General features: G+C 34.1%; 2 protein-coding genes across 5 annotated transcripts in view; one reads left to right on the forward strand and one right to left on the reverse strand.

Annotated features, from left to right (window-relative positions):
- The window catches only part of LOC145668509 (sodium-coupled monocarboxylate transporter 1-like), a 252,034-nt gene that overhangs the window by 199,372 nt on the left and 30,724 nt on the right, over positions 1–21,938 (reverse strand). The gene's annotated exons all lie outside the window — the stretch shown is intronic.
- LOC145668510 (sodium-coupled monocarboxylate transporter 2-like) overlaps positions 9,879–21,938 on the forward strand; it is a 90,826-nt gene continuing 78,766 nt past the window's right edge. The window contains exons 1-3 of the mRNA XM_081736479.1: positions 9,879–9,940; positions 18,421–18,472; positions 19,956–20,023. The gene's annotated coding sequence lies outside the window, so the exon portion shown is untranslated. The remainder of the gene's footprint in view (positions 9,941–18,420; positions 18,473–19,955; positions 20,024–21,938) is intronic.

Consider the following 21,938-nt stretch of genomic DNA (forward strand, 5'->3'; position numbering starts at 1 on the left):
TGATTAATATTTCATGATCTATTTTGTCAAAAGCCTTAGCAAAGTCCAAATATATTACATCCATTTGTTCCTTTTTTTCAAAACAATTGTAGATCTCCTGTGAGAATTCCAACAAGTTAGTTACTGTTGATCTGTTAGGGAAAAAGCCATGTTGATTTGGAGAAATGCAAATTTTCACATGATTAAACACCTTTTCGTATAGTATGTATTCATATACTTTACACATTGAATTAATTATTGAAATAGGCCTATAATTTGTCATAACGTTCGAATTACCTGATTTCAAAATTGGAGTTATTTTTGTTTCTTTCCATTTTTGAGGAAAAATATTAGTTTTCAATGACAAATTTATAATAAATTTAATTTGATCGCATAGAACATCTGCACATGCTTTAATAACGTAAGAAGGAATTCCATCTGGGCCACAAGATTGTTTGGGTTTGAGATGCTTAATAGCACTTTTAACCTCATCTGAAGAAACATAGTTAAAATGCAAAATATCAAGTTTGTGATGTATGTTCGGAAAATCTCCAAGAACATCGTTAATTTTATAACTAAAGTTGGTTTGACTGTAAACTGAAGAAAAATATTTTGCAAAACCGTTTGATATATTGCCTTGGGAAAAGTTCTCGTTATTCAAAGTGTACACTAGATTTCTTATGTTATGTTGTTGTTTGGTATTTACAAATGACCAAAAACGTTTTATATTATCATTGACATTCATTTGGAGTTGTTCTATGTAATCATCATAAGCTCTATGTATAAGCTGTTTTAATTCCGACCTTAAGTTCCTGAATCTTTCGTCATAATACCTAGAGAATTTACGCTTTTTAGCACATTTTTTCTTAATTTTAATAGTTTGAATTATTTCTCTGGTAAACCATACCGGATACCTAGACTTCCTAACTTGCGTACGTATTGGTATACAATTATCAAAACATTTATATAAAGAATCATATAGAAACATTAATGCTAAGTCGACACTATCGAAATCATATAGGTTTTTCCAGTCATAATCACGCAGTGTACAGTATAATTTGTAAAAGTCGGCTTTCCTATAATTATAATATTTTCTTTGCGTTGTCTTACTTATGGGCATTTTTTTGACTGACGGTACTGAAATTGATAAACTAGGATGATTAACATCTTCAGGTACTAAGGGAGACTCATCTTGCTCGAGTTCCACTGTAACATTCGCTAGAACCAAATCTAAGGTTCTTAGGTTATAATTTTGTATAGTATTATATGAAGTCATGTTAAAATATGAAATAAATTGTTGGAGCCTTTGACACGTTCTCGATCCTCCTAGGAGATTATGATTTGAATTATCAATTTCTTTTATATTAAAGTCTCCAACTATAAAGATGTCGGAAGCAACTAAACAGTTGTTCTGTTCTAAATGATTAAAATAATCTTGATATACACTTATTGGGGAAGATGGTGTTATATAAACAACATTTATAAATAACTTTTGAGTTTCATCACGAATATATATTGTGAGTGATTCACAATTTTGTGCATTATATGTTACCTCATGAATAGTTTTATATAACTTCTTAACCGCCACAAGTACACCCCCACCTCCAGATTTACCTGATAACGTAAGGTCTCTATCATTTCTAAAAACATTATACCTGTTATCGAATAATTCAGCAGTCTTAACATCAGTATTCAAAAATGTTTCTGTTAAGGCTATAATATCATAGTTACTACTTAATATGTTTTTGAGAAAAAGGTGAGTTTTGGTCCTGAGACCCCTAACATTTTGATAATATAATGACAGTTTATTTTTGTACTCCGTCTCCTATACGAGTATTTATAAATATTAACCAATTGATATCAATGAGATAATAAAAACCATTATATATTTCATACATGAAAAGGTACAATCATAATGAAATTAATAAGGATTTTGTGACCAAAGCACAACAAATTTAACCCTGTAGTTTGTCTAAGTCCTCCTCTGAGGAGATTACATGAATGGGGCTTTGGTCACCTTTCCTGATTTTAACTTTCCCACTATAATCTACCCACAGATATTTATAGTTTTTATCACGTTGCAGCTGCTTTGCCTTAGCAAACAATATTTTCCTGGTTGGGGCCAAGGATTGATTAATATATATTGGATTGTCACTATTCATACCTATATCAATTGTAGACAGGTTTCTCTTTACTTTTCTTCGTGAAAGAAATAACTCTTTATGATGTCTCCGGACAAACTTAACTATAATACCAGTAGTAGGTCGATTATTGAATTTCTTTAACCGATGACAAGCATCGATCATTGTTTCATCAATGTGTACATTTAAAACCTTTCCGATGTTCATTACAATTTCAGGGATATTTTCTTGGGGGGATTCAGGCACTCCATATATTTCCAGGGTATTACACCGAGAGTACTGTTCCATGTCAACACACTTAGCTTTTAATTCCAGGATTTGCTTTTTCAATAATTTATTCTCATTTGTCAAACTTTCTATCAACACTTGCTGTTTTTCAATTAATTGTTGTTGATTAGTAAGCAACGTTTGATTACTGTCCAACTTTTCGTGACAGGAATCTAAGGACTTGCCTAAATCGCGCTCCATTTCACGAGAAGACTTTCTTATATTACTGATTTCTTCTTTCATATCGAGCAGCAGTTTATAAACATCCGCAATAGATGGGACAGACTCAGGTGATATTTCTGACTCCTGCATACTACTTCGACGTTTCTTTGAACAGTTCGGGCAGCGCCAGTGTTTGTTTTGAGATTTAGCTTACGTAGGTATCCTTACTACGCAAGCTTCTCCACCGGCAATCGAATCCTGGATCTCCTACGCCACATGCGTGGAGAGAATTATGATCATAGTGTAACTGTAAAAAATACTAAGTATAGTTCTTAAGATTTAAAGGAAACACACTCTGTACTTCAGAAAATCGGATATGCTTTAGGTAAGAACTGAAGAGTTGGGACAGTTTTATTACAAAATTGATTACAAAGTAATTTTATTGCTTGTTTCAGAATCCTTCCAACGAAACCATTCCATTCGAAGAAGCCATTGGGTCCCTTCGTCATTTTGAATGGCCTGATTACCTTATCTTCATAGCTCTCTTGTTACTGTCTCTGTGCATTGGTATCTACTATGGCTTCATTGGACGAAGACAAACAACAACCGACTACCTCATGGGAGGAAGGCAAATGAAGGTTATTCCTGTAGGACTTTCTCTAGTTTCCAGGTAAAATTAGAAATATAAGAAGTGCATTTTACAGTAATACAACATGGGCGGAATCCCGTAGAAGCCCTCACAAAATATTTAGTAGCGTAAAACAACGCAAAATATGCAAAAATCAATTGTAGCTTCTATCTCTGTTGTCACAAACTAAAATGGAGATTTTGTGCTGTGTTCACGCAAACCGTCACTGAATGACACTACAAGTCATCATGTAAGCTATTTACAGGGCGAACTGACCCTCTGAGCAACTGGGCAAATGTCCGGTGAGAGCTTTCTTTATGGTGCCCCCATAAAACCAATTTACTAAAGAAAAGAAAATTAATAAGTTCCCTAAAATACATCTTTACATCATTTTTCCATAATAATATAGAAAATAATTTAATTAATAGAATAGCAAAATAATACACGAAATAATTCCAGTATGTTGTGAATTTTTGTTGATATCTTTTCAACTCGCGTGTAAGATTACCTAATCTAAAGCTACAACTATGTTCCCGGACCACTGTTGTCTTCTGTAATCAATCATCAAATTTAAACGGCACCTTAGTATCCTTCAAAGTTTGTGATGCCGGTTTTAAAGTCGTTTCTCTATCTGTAGCTATCGGTTGGTATGTTGATTGTTGGTGTAGCAGGGTGTAAACTGTTGATATTATTGTAGGTGATAGATATATTCATGGATTAAGTAATCTGATGTAGCTTCCAGTGCTACATTTCGCTTTATAGTGTGTCTATTATCTTTTGTTTTATAAACGATAAACAGTTATTCGAGATATTTTGATAATAATTTTGTTATCCATTCTCTAAGTTTTCCGTTCTACCTCGCCCGTCATTCCAGATAAGATCACTTAGCGCACAACTAACAAAGTCAGTTACACGAATCCTCATCGACTTACGAATTTCAAACCGTATGTATTTGTATTATTTCAGTAACCACTTGTGTATATATGTATGTATATATGCCATATTCGCTTCCTAAATATTTTAATAGCTTGTTAGGGGCGCGGTGGCTTAGTGGTAGAGTGTTCACCTCCGATGCTTGGGGTTTCTGGTTCGATCCCAGCTCGCGCCTTATGAGTTTGTGGTTTACAAACACCGTGCTTCTGGGTTTTCTCGGGATTCTCCCGTTTCCTTCCACTTTCTTCATTCCACAATTTCATTCATTTCTCACCATCACCGTCTCCTTTATCCTAACCGGCATTACTGTGGAACGTAAAACTAAAGATTTAATTTCACTTCAATTTAATAGTTTGTTAATTAGACCTATATCTAATATTAAGGAATAGGCTTTAAGATTCAATTTTCAATCTTACCCTTAGAAGTAAATGACATCTGTAATGTTTTCATAGCAAGTTACAATTCGTAAAATTGTTTATAGGGAAATGTAAGACCGAAATTATATATACAAATGGTGAACAAACTTAGAACCTACAATTGTCAAATGAACATTTTATATATATTATACACAAAAATTATCAAATAGAAAATGAAATTACATGCTTACTTTCTTGCCAGAAATCCGAATTAGATTTAGATTCCACGTTTAGCTGTAGGCTAGTTCTTTTACAGTCTAATATTGGTTGTGTAAAAGAATATCAAACTCGAAATAAGCAATAGGTACTGCTCACATTTATTGACAAAAGTATATTTGTATCGGGTTAATGCTTCATATATTGTCTTTACAATTCTTTCCAGTTTTGCTTCTGGCATTGCTCTTATTGGCATCCCGTCGGAGGTATATGTGTTTGGTATGCAGTTATGTGTAAATGTTATATCCATGGTTCTGATGGGTTTCACTGTTAACTACATATACCTTCCTGTCTTCTACAATTTACAAATTACATCTTCATACGAGGTACTGTACCCATATTATTACTACTATTGTTTTATTTTAGCATCTTACTAGTTTAGTTCTAATATCTGTTCAGTATGAATTAATTCTCACATCTGACAAGTAAACCTTACGTTTGGGTGAATCGAGTTGCTGACTGAGACACATATGAGAAAGTAGTACTAAATGTGGTCAGTATTTCAGTGAAGTTTTAGGTGCGAAGCTCCAGGGGTTTAGGAGATACAGCTACCAGGACATCACATGGAAGTACAGAATAGTCTTCATACAGTTGGAGGTAAAAACTCTGTAAGACCTCTCGTAACGGCAAAAGGTGAATAACAAATATATGGGTACATATTAGGACTAGGGGGAAGTCATATAGTAAGGGTATATCTGACGGCGGCCATCTTGAAATTCGCCATTTTGAATTAAAATTAAGTTTTTAAAATAGGAATAGGGTCATGTGATACATGATTTAAGGCGCAAGTTTAATCAGAAGAACAATGGTGACGTTAATTTTGATTTACGCGCAATTGGTAAAAAGTTACAGGGAAATTAAATATTATTGCAGTATATGTATTAGTCCTTTACACCACCTTGTAAATTTTGTGTTAATTATAATAATTAAATAAAAAGCAATGGATAAATATTAGGTCTATGGTAAGAGTTGCCTTGATGGCGGCCATGTTCAAATCCGCCATTTGAATCAGACAAAAGTTTTAAACAAAACGCATAACAGTGACACCTTATTAATAGCAAATTTTACCATAACTCCAACGGTATAACCATTTTTGCTTTATCATTAACCAGCATTTGTTATCGCATAAACAAGTTGCTAATTTAAGGAAAAATGACCAAAGTGGAATTGAGTCATAATTGAACTTGGGTCTTTCTTCCAGAAAAGTCTTCAATTAGTACAATCAGTATGTAGTTCAGAAAAGAGTACATGACTTGCACAAATGCTCTACTCACAGTGAGCACACCTGACAAAGGCAATCGAGTTACACTTGACACATTTGTCGTTAACAATTCCATCAAAGCAGTAGTCGTAAGGAGCGATCCATTTAATTTTGTGCTGGTTAATGATAAAGCAAAAATGGTTATACCGTTGGAGTTACGGTAAAATTTGCTATTAATAAGGTGTCACTGTTATGCGTTTTGTTTAAAAAACTTTTGTCTGATTCAAAATGGCGGATTTGAACATGGTCGCTATCAAGGCAACTCTTACCATAGACCTAATATTCATCCACCTGCTTTTTATTTAATTATTATCATTAACACAAAATTTACAAGGTGGGGTAAAGGACTAATACATATACTGCAATAATATTTAATTTCCCTGTAACTTTTTACCAATTGCGCATAAATCAAAATTACGTCATCATTGTTCTTCTGATTGAATTTGCGCCTTAAATCATGTATCACATGACCCTATTCCTATTTTAAAAACTTAACATTAATTCAAAATGGCGGATTTCAAGATGGCCGCCGTCAGGTAAACCCTTACTATATGACTTCCCCCTAGTCCTAATATGTACCCATATATTTGTTATTCACCTTTTGTCATTACAAGAGGTCTTACACAGCTTTTACATCCAACTGTATGAAGACTATTCTGTACTTCCATGTGATGTTCTGGTAGCTGTATCTCCTAAACCCCTGGAGCTTCGCACCTAAAACTTCACTGAAATACTGACCACATTTAGTACTACTTTCTCATATGTGTCTAGTGAGCAACTCGATTCACCCAAACGTAAGGTTTACTTGTGAGAGATATCGAGAAGAAAAGCTAAAGTACAGGAAAAGTGTTATAATTGTATCACTTAATGCATTTGCTTTTAATAATAATTTAAGAATTGGGAATTATAAAAGATAGCAATCCATGAAATGTAATTTATTAAAAATATGAGAAATATTACGCATGTTTGCATAGTTTCAATGTTTATTCTAGTTCTTCTAAAAGATTCTAGTAAACATAAAAAAAAAACTTTGATTGCTTTTCTCTGCACACCTTCGTCCATTTTCAAATCTCCAATATTCTTAACAGCACGAGTTTAGAAGTTTAAAACATGTACCCTGAGAAGATGATCAGTTAAAGATAGGTTTGTAAACCCTTTATTATCCTACTTCCACATTTGATTATTTGGTAGTCAAACCTAGCAACTTAAATTTCATGCACTTTCGTTTTAACAAGGGATGTGTGAGAACCGTGACAGCTAGATATTTATGAAAACTGGTACCCTGACTAGTTGTGTATCAGATACCATCGAGGTGATTTAGTTACTCAATGTGGAAATGTCTTGTTTACCCGCTACGTGTAATGCATACACCAAGCAGTGACCGGATGAGGCCGTTCCGAGTTATATCCACAAAAACTCCGGAAAAAGGCAGATAATGGAAAATGTGTGCAGATAACCTGATTCCTACGGGAGAGAGACACATGACCAAGGATACGGCAGAAGTATCATACAAACTGTTACCATCCCAACACAAACTTACAGTTTTTTTAAAAAAAATTGAACGTATACCATTTTATGGCATTAAAACAATTTGCATAAAACTTGAAAGAAAATAAATAAAATGTGGGTTATCAGTGTTGACAAATAAGGGAGTTATAAGGCTCTAAAGTTGAGAAATTATGGGGTTCGTACAGAAAAATGAATAAATTTACAACAAAACAAGAGTGCAGAAGGAACACATGTACAGTAGGTCGTAAACTACAGCATGCACAGCATCCAATAACTAATGGGCTTGATACAGGATTCAACTAAGAAAGGACAATTGTTAGAGTAACCATAGAAAGAAGTCCCATGTGACATAATGCGGAAATGTGAACAGCAAGTTCTCCTGTAGCACAGCAATTCCAATAACATTTTTACGGAATCGATATATCGAACCGTTCTCGAGAGCTATTAAACGAACTATCTTGAGGTTGCAATACTGCATAAAATCCTGCATGCCTTCCAAACCACAGAAACGACGCCGTATCGTTTGAAAAGAGCACACAAAACTGTGGCACGGAAAGTAACAAATGTATGAGAAGAAAGTACGTCAGAATCGATTCGCAAAGATTAATGACCTGTAATAGGTGTCAGTCGAGAGTATAGGAAACGTTAGCATATGAGACAACGATGAAGACAAAACACACTGTATTCAAATTACCAGTAAATATACAGGTACAAAATATTTTAATGTAATACACCGATACATACAACAGAAAAGTCATAGATAGTATGGCAAAATACGTACATTTCTCGTCCTAGCTGCACACTCGATATGGCGTATCAAGCCCGATAGTCACTGGATGCTGTGCATGCTGTGATTTACTACTAACTGCACATTAGTTCCTTCTGCATTCTTGTCGTTGTTGTACATTTGTTTGTTTCATTGTACGGACCTCATAATTTCTCAATATCTTTCTTATTTGGCAACTCTGATAACCTACTTTTTGTTTATTTTCTTTCACGTTTTATGTCAATTGTTTTAATGCAATCAAACGGTATATGTTCTATTTGAAGAACTGTAAGTTTCTGTTGGAATGGCAACACTGCTTGATGTTGATGAAAATACAGCTATATTCACGAAACTTATAAATTCAACTCCGTTCCTAAAACATTATACTTTTATTCTAGGTTTAAAAAAACAGGAATATTCTGTATATTTTTCTCATACTTAGCAGCCTATGTATCAGAATACGTCACAGTCGAAACAAGTTGTCTATCAATAAGAGAGCGAGTGTTGTTTATGAATTTACATTAGAAATGTTACAAGGGCAGATCTATTCTCAAATATATGTATGGGCGTGTACATTTAATTTACCATCATTACCTCTAATTTGCATTCAATTATGTAATACGCACATATTAAATAAAAATAATGTAAAATTTATCATTTAAATATAAAACCTCTCGAATATCAAGGACGTATATTCCTACTATTAGTTTCGAATATTTGACCAGAGCATAAGGCTTACTTGTGCTGATCAGAGGTATTGTTTGTATTTAAACCGAAAATTTACGCCTCTCCACGATGTATGAACAAATGACACAATCAGTGATAATAAAGGAAGATCCACACAATATGATGACAGAAGAAAATAAAACTGGACATAGCAAGTACGTCGTTGCTATTCTAGAGGTATCATATATCAGGGGTGTAGAAACAAAATCTGCTAAGTGCATTTTTCAATTTTCTCAGGAAACGAACGAAACGCGACATCCTTACGTTTCAGAATTGTTGAACAATTCTTTTGTTTAGGAAATCTACCACTAAAAAAAAAAAAAAAAAAAAATGTTCAACAATTTTGAAACATAAGGGCGTGACACTTTTTTCCAGTTTCTTGACAAAATTGAAAAATGTAATTAACAGATTTTGCTTCTATACCTCTGATATCATGATTCATATAGCTTTGTGTTTTTTCAGTTGGGAACAATATAATATTTTTTAATAATCACATAGTTCAAATATTTGAAAACATAAAATGTTATTAAAATTACTGACATGGTTTTCAAAATGTTTACAAATGTTTTACACAATTGCTTTAATTTAAATCAACTCCTGTCTTCAAACTAGAAATCATGATCAAAATAATGTTGTTGAATACAAGGTTATTTAAAATTGAAGTAAGCTATTGTTTAGCATCTTGTCATCGTCATGGTTACAGTAAAAATAAAGTTTCATTTAAAATAAATATTTCATTTAATTTCAGCAATTAACAAAAAATCTCAGTTGTTTCAAATGCAACAAATCTGAAGAACGTTTTATTTAATACTTTTCATGTGATACATATTGCAGAAATGTAAATTCTTATTTTGTATGTTATTATTATAGTACCTAGAACGGAGATTCAACAAGACTGTAAGAATTTTTGGATCTGGGTTATTTTTACTTTCCTTGGTAAGTAGAATGACTATGAATTTATAATTGTCATTATTACATATACTAATAATTTTAATTCAACTAGAGTGAAATTCATGTATATTTTAATATGGTAATTTTCCTTAATATTTCCGTAAACGAATGACTTTTTAGTGTTTTAGTTGACGGCTGTGTGAGTAACTCTTCAGGGAAATTGCTCAGTATCCAAATGGTCCATCACTTTATTTGTAACTACCGCCGTTATTCCCTCAGACCTACTGCTTGCTGAATACAGAAGGTTAATATTGTCCTACCTCAAGTTTCTACAATATTATCAACGTTTAACAAAAGAAAAATGGTTTAAGATGGAGCATAAGCCGAGCCGTATATATTGTTGTAGAGAACAAATTGACATATCCAGCATAAAAGATTATGTTTTGTTTCGAGAAAATCGAGATTGTTTCGTAAAGCAAAAAAAAAAAAAAAAAAAAAAAACAACTACATAAGAACCACGCAGCCTATTAAAGTAAAATTAGTATTGAAGTCGGTGCAGGATTTAGGTTTGATGGAATCCTAAGCTATTGAAAGTAATGGGGCCCTTTATATACCTAGGTTTTTTTTTCAGCGACAAAATGTCGCCATTTCTGGAGTTTGAATATATGTTATATAGTAATTTACGGACCTAACAGATATCTAAATTTGTTTACACATCAAATATATATTTTATTAACTTAAATATTGATCAACTTACATTTACAACACATTACAAAATTCTTTAGAAACAAAATACAGACAAATAATCTAGTCTCTGGAAACTTACTATATCAAGAAATAATAAGAGGTGTCAATATATCACGGAAACTACTAACAATTATATAGGGCAAGTCAAAATGATAAACCCAATTTCAGAAGCTTATTCGGTAAAATCTAACAAAATATGTTGTATGTCACGCTTCGAAAGGCCAACTTGCAAAGTTTAGTTTCTACCCAATGTTTCCACTTTCTACCGTTAGAAGTCAGCAGCGAGCAGTTAAGGAAAATAGTGTTGAATAGAATGCAGTGATCTTTCTGTCTGCTTCATTATCATGTAAACAAATCTGTGATTAGTGTAACATGAGTTGACAGCATGTGATTTCTTCATGTGGGACTTTGTAAAAAAAATCATAGTTACACACCACCACTTCCAACAACATTGAATGACCTGTGTGCCCGCATCACGGCAGCCGTTGTTGATATTGACCGCAACATACTGGAAAATGTTTGGCAGGAGATAGATTATCAGCGTGATATGTGCCATGTTACGCGAGGTGCTCACATAGAGCATTTGGAAGTATGTTCCAAGAAAATTTTAACAGTTTATCTTTCTTAGCACATGGTTCATAATAGCATTTATGTTTGTTAGATTTCACACAATAAATTTTTGAAATCGGGTCCATCATTTTGACTTTCCCTATATATAGCACTATTAATATGACATTATGTTATAACCTGCACATAATACAATTGTAGTTAATAAAATGTATTTATATAATATCAGTATCATAATAGTAGTCCACACTGTTCACTGGAACAGCAGATTTTTATAGAGGAGCAAATAAATGCCGAATCTATAAATAGTTGCAAAGCGAAAGCAAATTTTTGAGTCATAGTAACGGTACCTTATGCAAAATAATATTGTCTAGTCCAGTGCGTTTCCACTTTTCGATCAAATTTGTCTATTTTAAAGATATTAGAGGAAAAACTGTAAAATTAGCTGTAGTTTAATTTAGTCCCAATTAAGCCCCTTGCAGATCTTCTCTGTTTTCTTCTGCACCAACTATGATCAAAGCTTCAGTCCATGCGTCTATACGTGGAGGTCGCAACATTTCTAATTTCAAGTTGTTTATATTCAGGATTTTTGGTAAAGTTTCAAACGTTTCCAGAGATCCAATGTAGATACCGTAAATACAGTCTGAAAATCGCCTAGGGTTAGTAAGTATTGCCTAAAGCTTAACTCCATTTTCAACCAATCGTGTGAGTTTTTCCCGGTCAAGTTATCAGAGTAACTCAGGTCAGATGAAATGCAACCCCCGGAGATTACAAGACATGTAGTACGAAGTAAATTCGGTAAAAATCATAAAAATATATTTTAAAAGCGTTACTGTTAGACTGAAATGATTATAAAACCTATAGATATTATACGTAGCTTCTTTTTACTCCGACGTGAAAAAATTTAAATATTTTAATTTGCTATGCAGTAAGTAGCGCCGATAGGCCTGACACATTCAGACTGCTGCATATTAACGTGAATCACCACCCGGAAGTCAGTACATATTTTAGCTTATTTCCTTAACTAATGAAACGTTACATATTATAAATATTGTACTATAAGATAGAGTTATGGTTCAGCTACAACACAGGATATTGATTTTTTTCTTTTTTTTGGGGGGGGGTGTCTTCTGGTATCGAAAAGGTAAAAAAAAAAAAAAAAAGAAAGAAAAGAAAATATTTGACTCGTTTTACAATGAGCACACAAGATGGCACTTGCTGTTAGATCTTAATAAAAGTGCTCCGTTTCATGTAATGTTTATTTGTGTGTATAAAGTATTTTAAAGTAACAATCTTACTACGAAATAGATATATTGTTTGACCGTTTTTCGTGTTGTGTTTCACATTTTCTTTAAATATTAATTTACATTTAAGGAAATAAATTTTGATAAGAAACTTGCGCAGAACGCCATAATGCGTTGTTGCCAAATTTGTACGTTTAATTCCTGGGTTCTAGCGTTGCAGTTCGAGAAGCGAAGGGTCTAAAATTAATTTCTCCAGTAAGAATCCAAGCAGAATTCCATGAAAACTTCCTTTATTATCTGGCATAAGTAAACACTGGACATTATCTGGGAACGCTACACTATACAAGCAGCATTTAGCATAGCACCGAGAACACTTGGTGATCCATCTTAACTTTCACAAGATAAATTCACTTGTGCAGTTCTGAACACAAGAATATACAGGGTGAGTCAAAAGTCTTTGGACACCTGCATAAGTTTGAAAATCGACGGGAAAAGTAAAAAGTGATTATGGGACAGAGGTTTGATGAGGGGCCGCAACTTTTGGAGTGTATATCATTCATGGCCGCCATCTTGAAGTCCGCTATTTTGGATTCAAGTCATTTTTTTAAATAGGAAGGGAGTGTATGACACATCTAGTAACACTAGCTTCAGCTCAGGAATTTAGTCGTGCAATTTCTTTTTTTTTTTTTCTATCTTGTACAGTTTAGAAGTTATTAATGTTCAAAGGTGGGAAATTACCTTGATACTGACCCAGTTCTCTTTTTGTTCCAGGTGATCTAAAGGGGTCTGACACGTGAACAGAAGATCGAAATCATCCTTATATCAGGGGAAGGCAGGTACCGAACAATCGCAGTTGACTACAACAGACAGCACCCAAACAGAGAACCAGTATCGCACAGCACGGTGGCTCACGTGATCACCAAATTCCGGGAGACTGGCTCTGTTCAAGATAGGCCACGTAGTGGGGAACCAAAGACTGCCACCAATGAGGAAACTGCAACGGCTGTTGTTGCGTCGTTTGTGAAAAGTCCTAAACGAAGTACCCGTCGTGTGTCCCTAGCATGTGTAATAAGCCAATCCTCCGTTGTCGGATATTGCACGCCAATCAGTGGCATCCTTACAAGCTGCACATGCAACATAAACTGAACGAGGATGACCCTGATCGCCGGTTGGAGTTCTGCATGTGGGCTACTGAACAACACGAACTGGGTCCTGCGTTTACCAAGAGCATATTGTTCAGCGACGAGGCGTATTTTAACTTTGAACGGGGAGGTTAATCGACATAGTTGCCGATACTGGTGTGACGCAAATCCGAACTGGGTTGACCCAAGTCGAGAACATAATCCAGCGAAGGTGATGGAGTGGTGTGGCATATGGGGCACCCGCATCATTGGACCATTTTTCATTTACAACACCTTAACTGCATCATAGTATCTGATGCTGCTACAGGACCTTGTGTTCCCTGCCACACTGAATGCTGACGGCATTTTTCCATCTTATTTTCAGCACGATGGAGCCCCTCCACACTATGGACTTGGTGTGAATGGTTGGATGAATAACTGCCTGGGAAGTGGATTGGTCGCTGTGGTCCCGTGGAGTGGCCGCCCAGATCCCCTGACTTAACGCAACTTGATTTTTATCTATGGGGACATCTTAAGCAGATAGTGTATGCTGAGACAATCCGTGATTTGAGACACCTGGAGAAATGCATCCAACAAGCCTGTGACCAAATTTCAGGAGACATTCTCCTCCGTATGCAGTCAGAGTGGTTGCGGCGACTACAGTTAGAACATGTGTTGTAGCATTCAGTATCAAGGTAGTTTCCCACCTTTGAACATTAATAACTTCTAAATTGTACAAGATAGAAAAATCAAATTACACCACTAAATTCCTGAGCTCAAAGTAGTGTCATTGATGTGTCATACAACACCTTTCCATTTGAAAAATTGACTTAAATCCAAAATGGCGGATTTTAAGATGGCGGCCATAAATGACATACACTCCAAAAGTTGCGGCCCCTCATCAAATCTCTGTTCCCATCATCACTTTTTATTTTTTCCGTCGATTTTCAAACTTATACAGGTGTCCAAGGACTTTTGACTCACCCTGTATAACAAAATACAGTGCGCTGTTAATATATAAAAACGAAGGACTCAGATACCTAAAACGAATGATTCATACTCCTCTTTCTTCCTTTAGTGAACCATTATTGACACTCTATAGATCAGTGGTTCTTAACCTAATTCCTATCACGATACCCATTTTATCACATTCTCTGGCCAGCGACTCCCTTATAATTTCTGGTTTCTAATAAGTTTGTGTGGGATTTGTATACCTATTTCGGAGATTTCTCGATATCCATTTATTTCTGTAACAGTAGAATCCATTTCTTGTATATAGCGGTTACAGTAACTTCCCTAATAGCGAATGGATTAAAACCAAACTTGGTCAGTTCATTCATATCACAAATACCGAATCCAATCCGTAATACTGTTTCAAAATGAAGACCATTTTAAAATTTTAAAACTTCATAATTTCCTTGATTTTGGGTCTTGTGGTAAAAAAGAGTGATTTCTAATTTTGGTTTTAAAAAACTTGGACAGTTGTTAAAAAAGTTATTGTGAACTGTAAACGACTTTCTAATGAGCGTCACGAAGATTGAACCGGACATTTAGGTATCTCATTAGCTTTCAATTTTAATTGTATTCTTATATGTAGATTTAGTTGCATTTGTATTTTTCTGGTATTTCAATATGCCGTTCTCATTAGCTTCATATCGTAATTATTTCATTTAAATTGATTTCTAAACAACTCTTCACCTGTTGAAAATATTTAGTAGACCTGTTCTTGTTGTTCTTAACAGTATGTATAAAAATAAAAATATGCATATCAGGAGAAAATTCAAACTAACATTTAAAAAATATTTTCCGGTATTAGAGTCTAATTATTTTTTTTTCCCTTCCGCTTATCTTTGCGACCACCATGAAACCTACTCGCAACCCTCAGGTTCAGAAACCCTGCTCTAGATCACTATGAAAATGAGTGACAAGGATAATAATTCTGAATATTATGAAAATACTTCTTGACACTACTTCTAAAGCAAGGTCTTGCCACTACACCACTACATAAAGTTAATCAAAAAAGTTCTGTCGCTTTTTCACCCACCACCTTCAAACATCGATATGCCACCTAAGATATAACTGAAAATAAAAAAAATAGTACCCATCAGCATCGACGATCTTTTGCCAACGTCCCGGAAGGTTATGGATTCACTCGCGGGAGAAGTTGATGGGCTGTGAAGCGAAGAAAGTATCAAGTGCATTTTGCACCTCTACTAGGGATTTGAATTGACTTTCTCTAAGATGATTGTCCAAGGAATAGAACAGGTGATAATCGGACGGTGCAACTTCCCATATAAAGCGTAGGATGGAGTTCCGGGTCATCCTAGGTTACATGGAGCTGAGCGTTGTCCTGTAACAGGAGGACTCCTTTGCGATTCTGAAGTGCTGGATACAGAATTTGGAGATTTTCTTGAATACGGCTCAACTGCTGACAGTACACATTTGCATTCATACTCTGACCAGCTGGTAGCAATTCCCGATGCACGAGTAGTCCAACAAACACACAGGTGAAAATTCTTCTGGTACAGTGCTGGTTTCGGCTGTTTTGGAACCGGATCTTGGGATGCTAACCAATGTTGACCGCACCTGGAGCTTTATACAGGTCCTACTTCTCATCCAGTGTCAACACTCTGTCCAGAGATAGCTCTTTCCTCATACGAGGCAGCAAAGGAACATATGTGTCTTCTCGCGTTGTTTCTAGTCCGGAGTCAAATCATGTGGAACAGATCAACAAAATTGATAGTACTTCTCAAGTTGATGGAGACGCCGACGAATGGTTTCTTCACTCACACTGCATTGTAGTCCCAGTTCGTCACACGTCTGGCCACTCTTCGCCTCAATTGCTGCTTGAAGATCTTCATTTTGTACATGTGTTGGTCCTCCGACACGTGGTGCGTCTTCGAGTGTTTCGTCACCGTCCTTAAACTTGTTAAAGCACCGCTGCATTGTCCGCGTAGTTACGACACTGTCACCAAAGGCCTGGGCATATCTTCCGCACCGCTACAGCTGCGTTTGACCCCAGTTTGAACTTGTACAGCATACACGCCCTTATGGAGCTCTGTGGAGGTCCCATGTTCACTATGTCCTTACGCAAGTTCACGGTGTAACTGAACTGCCACGACCAGGTAGTATGTTGGGTATACCAACACCAAAAACTGACCTTTGCCTTATCTCCATTCGCATTCAACTCATAGTCTGGGGGCCAATGGAACACAGACTTTCACAAACAGTGACAGAACTTTCTTGGTGACAGAACTTTATTAGTTGGAAGAGAACAGGGTTTGAAATTACTTTTGAAAATATATTTAATCTAAAGCTTTTATTAAATTGTTTTGAAAGTGAAAGCGAGGTTTTATTGTAAACAGTCATATGGAGAAGTTGACACTTTACCTTGGTTTTAGCTACGATGTCATCGTCACCTTTCCTGAATACCTAAGACACTGCAATGAAGATATAATCTATAATGCTGTAAAAATGAAACCTTTCGGTTTAACATCCCACAATTATGGCTTTGAGGCTAAGGGAGACGAATTATTAAGGCAAGTGAATGACGATGGAAGAATAGGTGGAATGAGAATGCGAGAGAAAAGTCTGGTACCTCACGAAAATCCACAGTCACGATGTTTGTTCACCACAAACTTGCATGGCAGGGAATAGAACTAGGGATTTTACGCGTAAGAAGTAAGCATTCTACCATTAAGCCATCGTGCTCCCTACAATACAATAAAAAAAAATAGAACAGAAAGTGCACTGGTTCTTGTAGCATACATGGCGTTGTGGGAATAAACCGACAAACTTCATATACGTGTTGGGAACCTCAATACAAGAAAGAAGTTTGACTTCCACTTTGGTTTTAAAAGCCTAATTACGGAGATGACCAGAACTAAAAATAATTAGCGGAATTGATCCTAAGGTGGCTACATTAAATAACACAACTGACAAACTTCGCATTTGTGTTCAAGATATCAATAGAAGATAAAAGCTGCAAATAAAGTTTCTTCTTGTATTGCCTTCTTGAATACGTAAGCAAAGTTTGTTGGTTTTCATTTTTTGTATAAACCTTGTATGTTAAGATTATGATTGAATGGTAAGGTTGCTTTTGACAGAATAAACTAAGGACCTTGATTAAAAATTTATTTAAAGAGCTTTTCACATAATCCTTTGTAAAATAAATTTTCGTTGCGACCTTAGATAAGGTGAATAAGGATATAATAATTTTTGTAGTTCCAGATGGGTATGTTTATAAGAGGATATGAAAAATATCTTATTAACATTCTCATTTTAATATTCTCAAAGCAACTATTATTTCTCAAAGTTTTGCATGTAAATAATAACATAAATAATAATAATAATTATTATAATACAATAATAAATAGAGCAGCGTCTCTATCATAGAATTCAACATATTTCTGCAATATGATGTTTTGATGATAACTTTCCAGAGTCTGATTGTGATATATAATTTCGGAACGGAAAATACCAATATATATAAGACAGCAGAATGTAAAAAAATGAACAAGGAACATTTTATATTATCAACACCGATATTTAAGGAAAATCGTAGCTGAATTGTATACAACCGTTGAGTTTGATTAAGGATGTACTCTCCATGTATAGTCGATCTTCAATTCTGAGGCGTTCTTTTAAAAAATAATACAACCGATATTTAGGTCAAATTTTCTTGTTTATGTAATTTTGTCTCTTCAGCAAGTATTGTATTTTTCGTCGAAAATTATACTTAATGATTGCGATAGTACATATATTTAATGCTACATAATTAGAAATAAATTGAAAGTAATCAAATTTAGATGATCATTGGCATAAAACTTTGTTGTTGTCCTTTTAGCTATTGGGAACAGCTGTGGTTATATACGTACCAGCTTTAACATTTAATCAAGGTAAGATATATTTATGTATTATCCTAGTAAATGTTTTTCACTCTCTATCATTATAATACTATTATGGAACGTATAAAATCAAATGCAGTGATTTAATTATTGAGAAATTAATATAGACTACTATTTTGCAATTTTATGGTAGTACTAATTAGATGTATTGTTCTCAGAAGTTTAAACAACAAGTAAGGAATTTGAAAGTGAGAGTTTGGGGCAAACAGCCCTGAAATTTAGAAATGGACCCAGGATAGTAAGGTGAATATCAAAGCTTCAGATTATCAGTTTAATGTTGATTGCACTCTCATTAACTACACGGTTTCTAGACTAGAGCTGATTAATCACAAATACAAGTAATCACTTTTCTGGATTTTTCGTTTGTTCTCATCACATTTTTAAAGTTTTCATGTCTCTGCAAGAAATTTCAAAAGTTAGAATTAAAATTCTGATTTCCATTAAAATCGGACAAGCCAAAAGTCTGACTTTTTCAGACAACTTATTTTTAGACCTGCCCGTTTGTTTTAAAGACTTTTCATTCGCCAAAAAAGGAAAAAAAGAAAGGAAGAGGAGAAGAAAAAGATATGCCAATACAGTACTTTGCAGTTATTTCTATACTTTTGATTTTCTGGAGACAGGAAACCGAGTTGATAGATTGATTGATTTGATTTTAGCATTTCTTTCAGCAGCCAGACTATAAGAGACATGGAACTACAGCTTAACGTGAGATCCGAACCACATGAGCTTTCGCCGTGAACCCACGTCTCCCACGCAGAAGGCGCACACGCTAACTGCTTAGCAATGAGGAAGTTCACATGAAACAGGGAAAACGCACTTCTTAATTTTCTTTCTTCCTAAATATTATGCCGAACGGTAACTGAAAAGGTAGAGTGTATCCTCGAAACTTCATGTTGCCTAATAATATAGAACATAACATTTAAAATGTTCTTATTTCTGAATGTGAGATTTTGGAAGTCTGATTTATTTTCTTATTCTTTATATGGGAGTAAGAGTATTAACTCTTCAATTAAAAGTTTATAAATTACGTTAGCCATATATCTTTATATAAACAGAAACATTGCAGTTTAGCTCCTTAAGCTTGAAATATATATGCAAGAAAACTTAATGCATGGACGTCTTATTAAAGTTTACAATAAAATTGAGATAAAAGACATGAAATATTACGCATGTGAATCATAAAACAATAATTTAAATTGTAATCACATAACACATAATTTTAAATGTAACTCGTAGATCACAATTACATCCTTGCCTTAAAATTTGAACAGTTTATTATTATTCGTATGTTGCTTTCAAGTACAGATTTATAAGAAAGTTTAAGTGTACACTTGTAATTCATTTGAGTAAATTATTCCTAAATATACTGTTATTATTACTTAAGTTAGAAGTAATGTGGAAAGTAAAAGTCATGAGATATATGTAAATAAATCAATATCTTAACTAATAAACTGATTTATATTTATTACGATAGTTACAGGAATAAATATCCACATTGTGTCTTCTGTAGTATGCGGAGTGTGTGTATTCTATACTAGTGTGGTAAGTTAGCATTTCTGTATCATATGAACGTTGGCTATATAATACTTTGTGTTTGTTTTCCAACTTAAATCAGTGTCATTGTAAAGAAAGGTAATTAAGTATGCAGTTCAGCTATTAACTTTGTAGTTCATAACAAACGGTAAACCATAGAGTGACTAAATTAACAAAATTGCTCCAATTATGTTCATAATACTGTTGATAGACCAAGTCAGGTTGTGGTTAGAAGTGTTTTAGGTAATAACATTTGGTGTTTCTGAGCATGATATAGTTTGTAAAGTATGTCTTTGATCTCTTGATGCTAACAATCAACTTGTGTATTGTAGAACGATCACTTTAGCCAAAATTATGTTTCTCATAATATATTATTGTATGGTGGCTGCTAAATGATTAAAATACTGGAAAATATATTGATAATTTATGTACAAATTGAGAATACAGCAACTAATGTTATAATGTGTGGAACATTTAAAATGAATAAATTGATTTCCATGACAATGCCCTTTGTTATTAGTATAATTGCCTAACATTTTGAGGTTATACTTGTAATAACTATTATTGTCTGAAATAGCTCAGAATATTATATATATATATATATATATATATATATATATATATATATATATATATATATAGTACATTACATAGTTCACAGTTCAGCTAAGTGCCAACCATATACCAGATCTTATCTTACTAGTATTAATAAATCGTACACTCATTATAGTCCATTCAATAATCTAAATCAATATTATTTACCTAGAAAGAGAATCTCTAGAAACCGAGTTACATATAGGGCCTATATTTTAAATATTTATTCATTTTGCTATTTAGGGCTGCAGAACTTTGTACCTCTTGAAAATCTAATATTGCATTTTTACAACTCTATTACATTAGTAATAAAAAAACATAACTGCTTACAATAAGAAGGAGAAACATATCTTAGTTCAATAATGACCATGTATTTTCTTCTGATACTTACTAAAAACTTAAAAAAAAAACATTTTTTATTCTTTCTAATCATCATCTAAATCACCTCGACGAACATTATCAGTCACTCTAATACTTTTTTATAAATTCTGGTTCACTTTTGCTTCACATTTCCAATTACGTGATCGAATTGCTATGACTATTTATATCTTGCCTCATCTTTTCTATGCCTATCTCAAGAACATCACGTCCGGAGTCTCTCTATAAACACCAATACCTGTGATTGTTCCACATTAAATACAATGACCAAACCTGCTTTTCCGGCTTATTATTCTGATTATGAAGTTGTGAATCTGGTTTAACTCCCTTGCTTAAGTGGTGCAATAAAAAAGAAACTCAATTAGTCTCATCATAGCTTGCAAGGGGCACTTTCTTTCTTTGCTTATTATCTAAATGTTTATGCATGATAAATTTTAATATTAAATATATGTATTTAAGTTGTGTTTATTAATTAAAATAAATCAGGTCTGACTCTATTTATTTACTCTAAGTATAGCGTAATATATAATTTTACTATGTTTACAATATGTAAATGTATGTAAATATCAATTAGAAAATTATCCCAATCATTTATATATACTAAAATTTTCTCATGATTTTGTTTCAGTTAGATAGATCAAATATTACCTTCGCGCTCACTTGTTCATAGACCTGGTTGAGAGGTTAGCTTTTTGAAGATTTCTCTTTGTTGCTTGCTTTTTTCAGTAATTTTCCATTGCTGCAGAAGCTTCCAGAACCTGTGCTAAGTTGAATATTTCTACACTTTTTGTCCTCGGAAAACATATAAAAAGGCGGACTTCTTTATGGCTTTTGCTGTTTCAGCTAGGGAGGAATGAAGGGTGGAGGTCTCTGAACTCGTGCCTGTTTCAGTCCGAAGGAAGTTAGCACGTAATCTATTTTCCAGGAGTCGTGCTTTAGAATAGTTACTGGA

The sequence above is a fragment of the Thermobia domestica genome, chromosome 13 (assembly GCF_964235325.1).
Source record: "Thermobia domestica chromosome 13, izTheDome1.hap1.1, whole genome shotgun sequence".
Lineage (NCBI taxonomy): Eukaryota > Metazoa > Arthropoda > Insecta > Zygentoma > Lepismatidae > Thermobia > Thermobia domestica.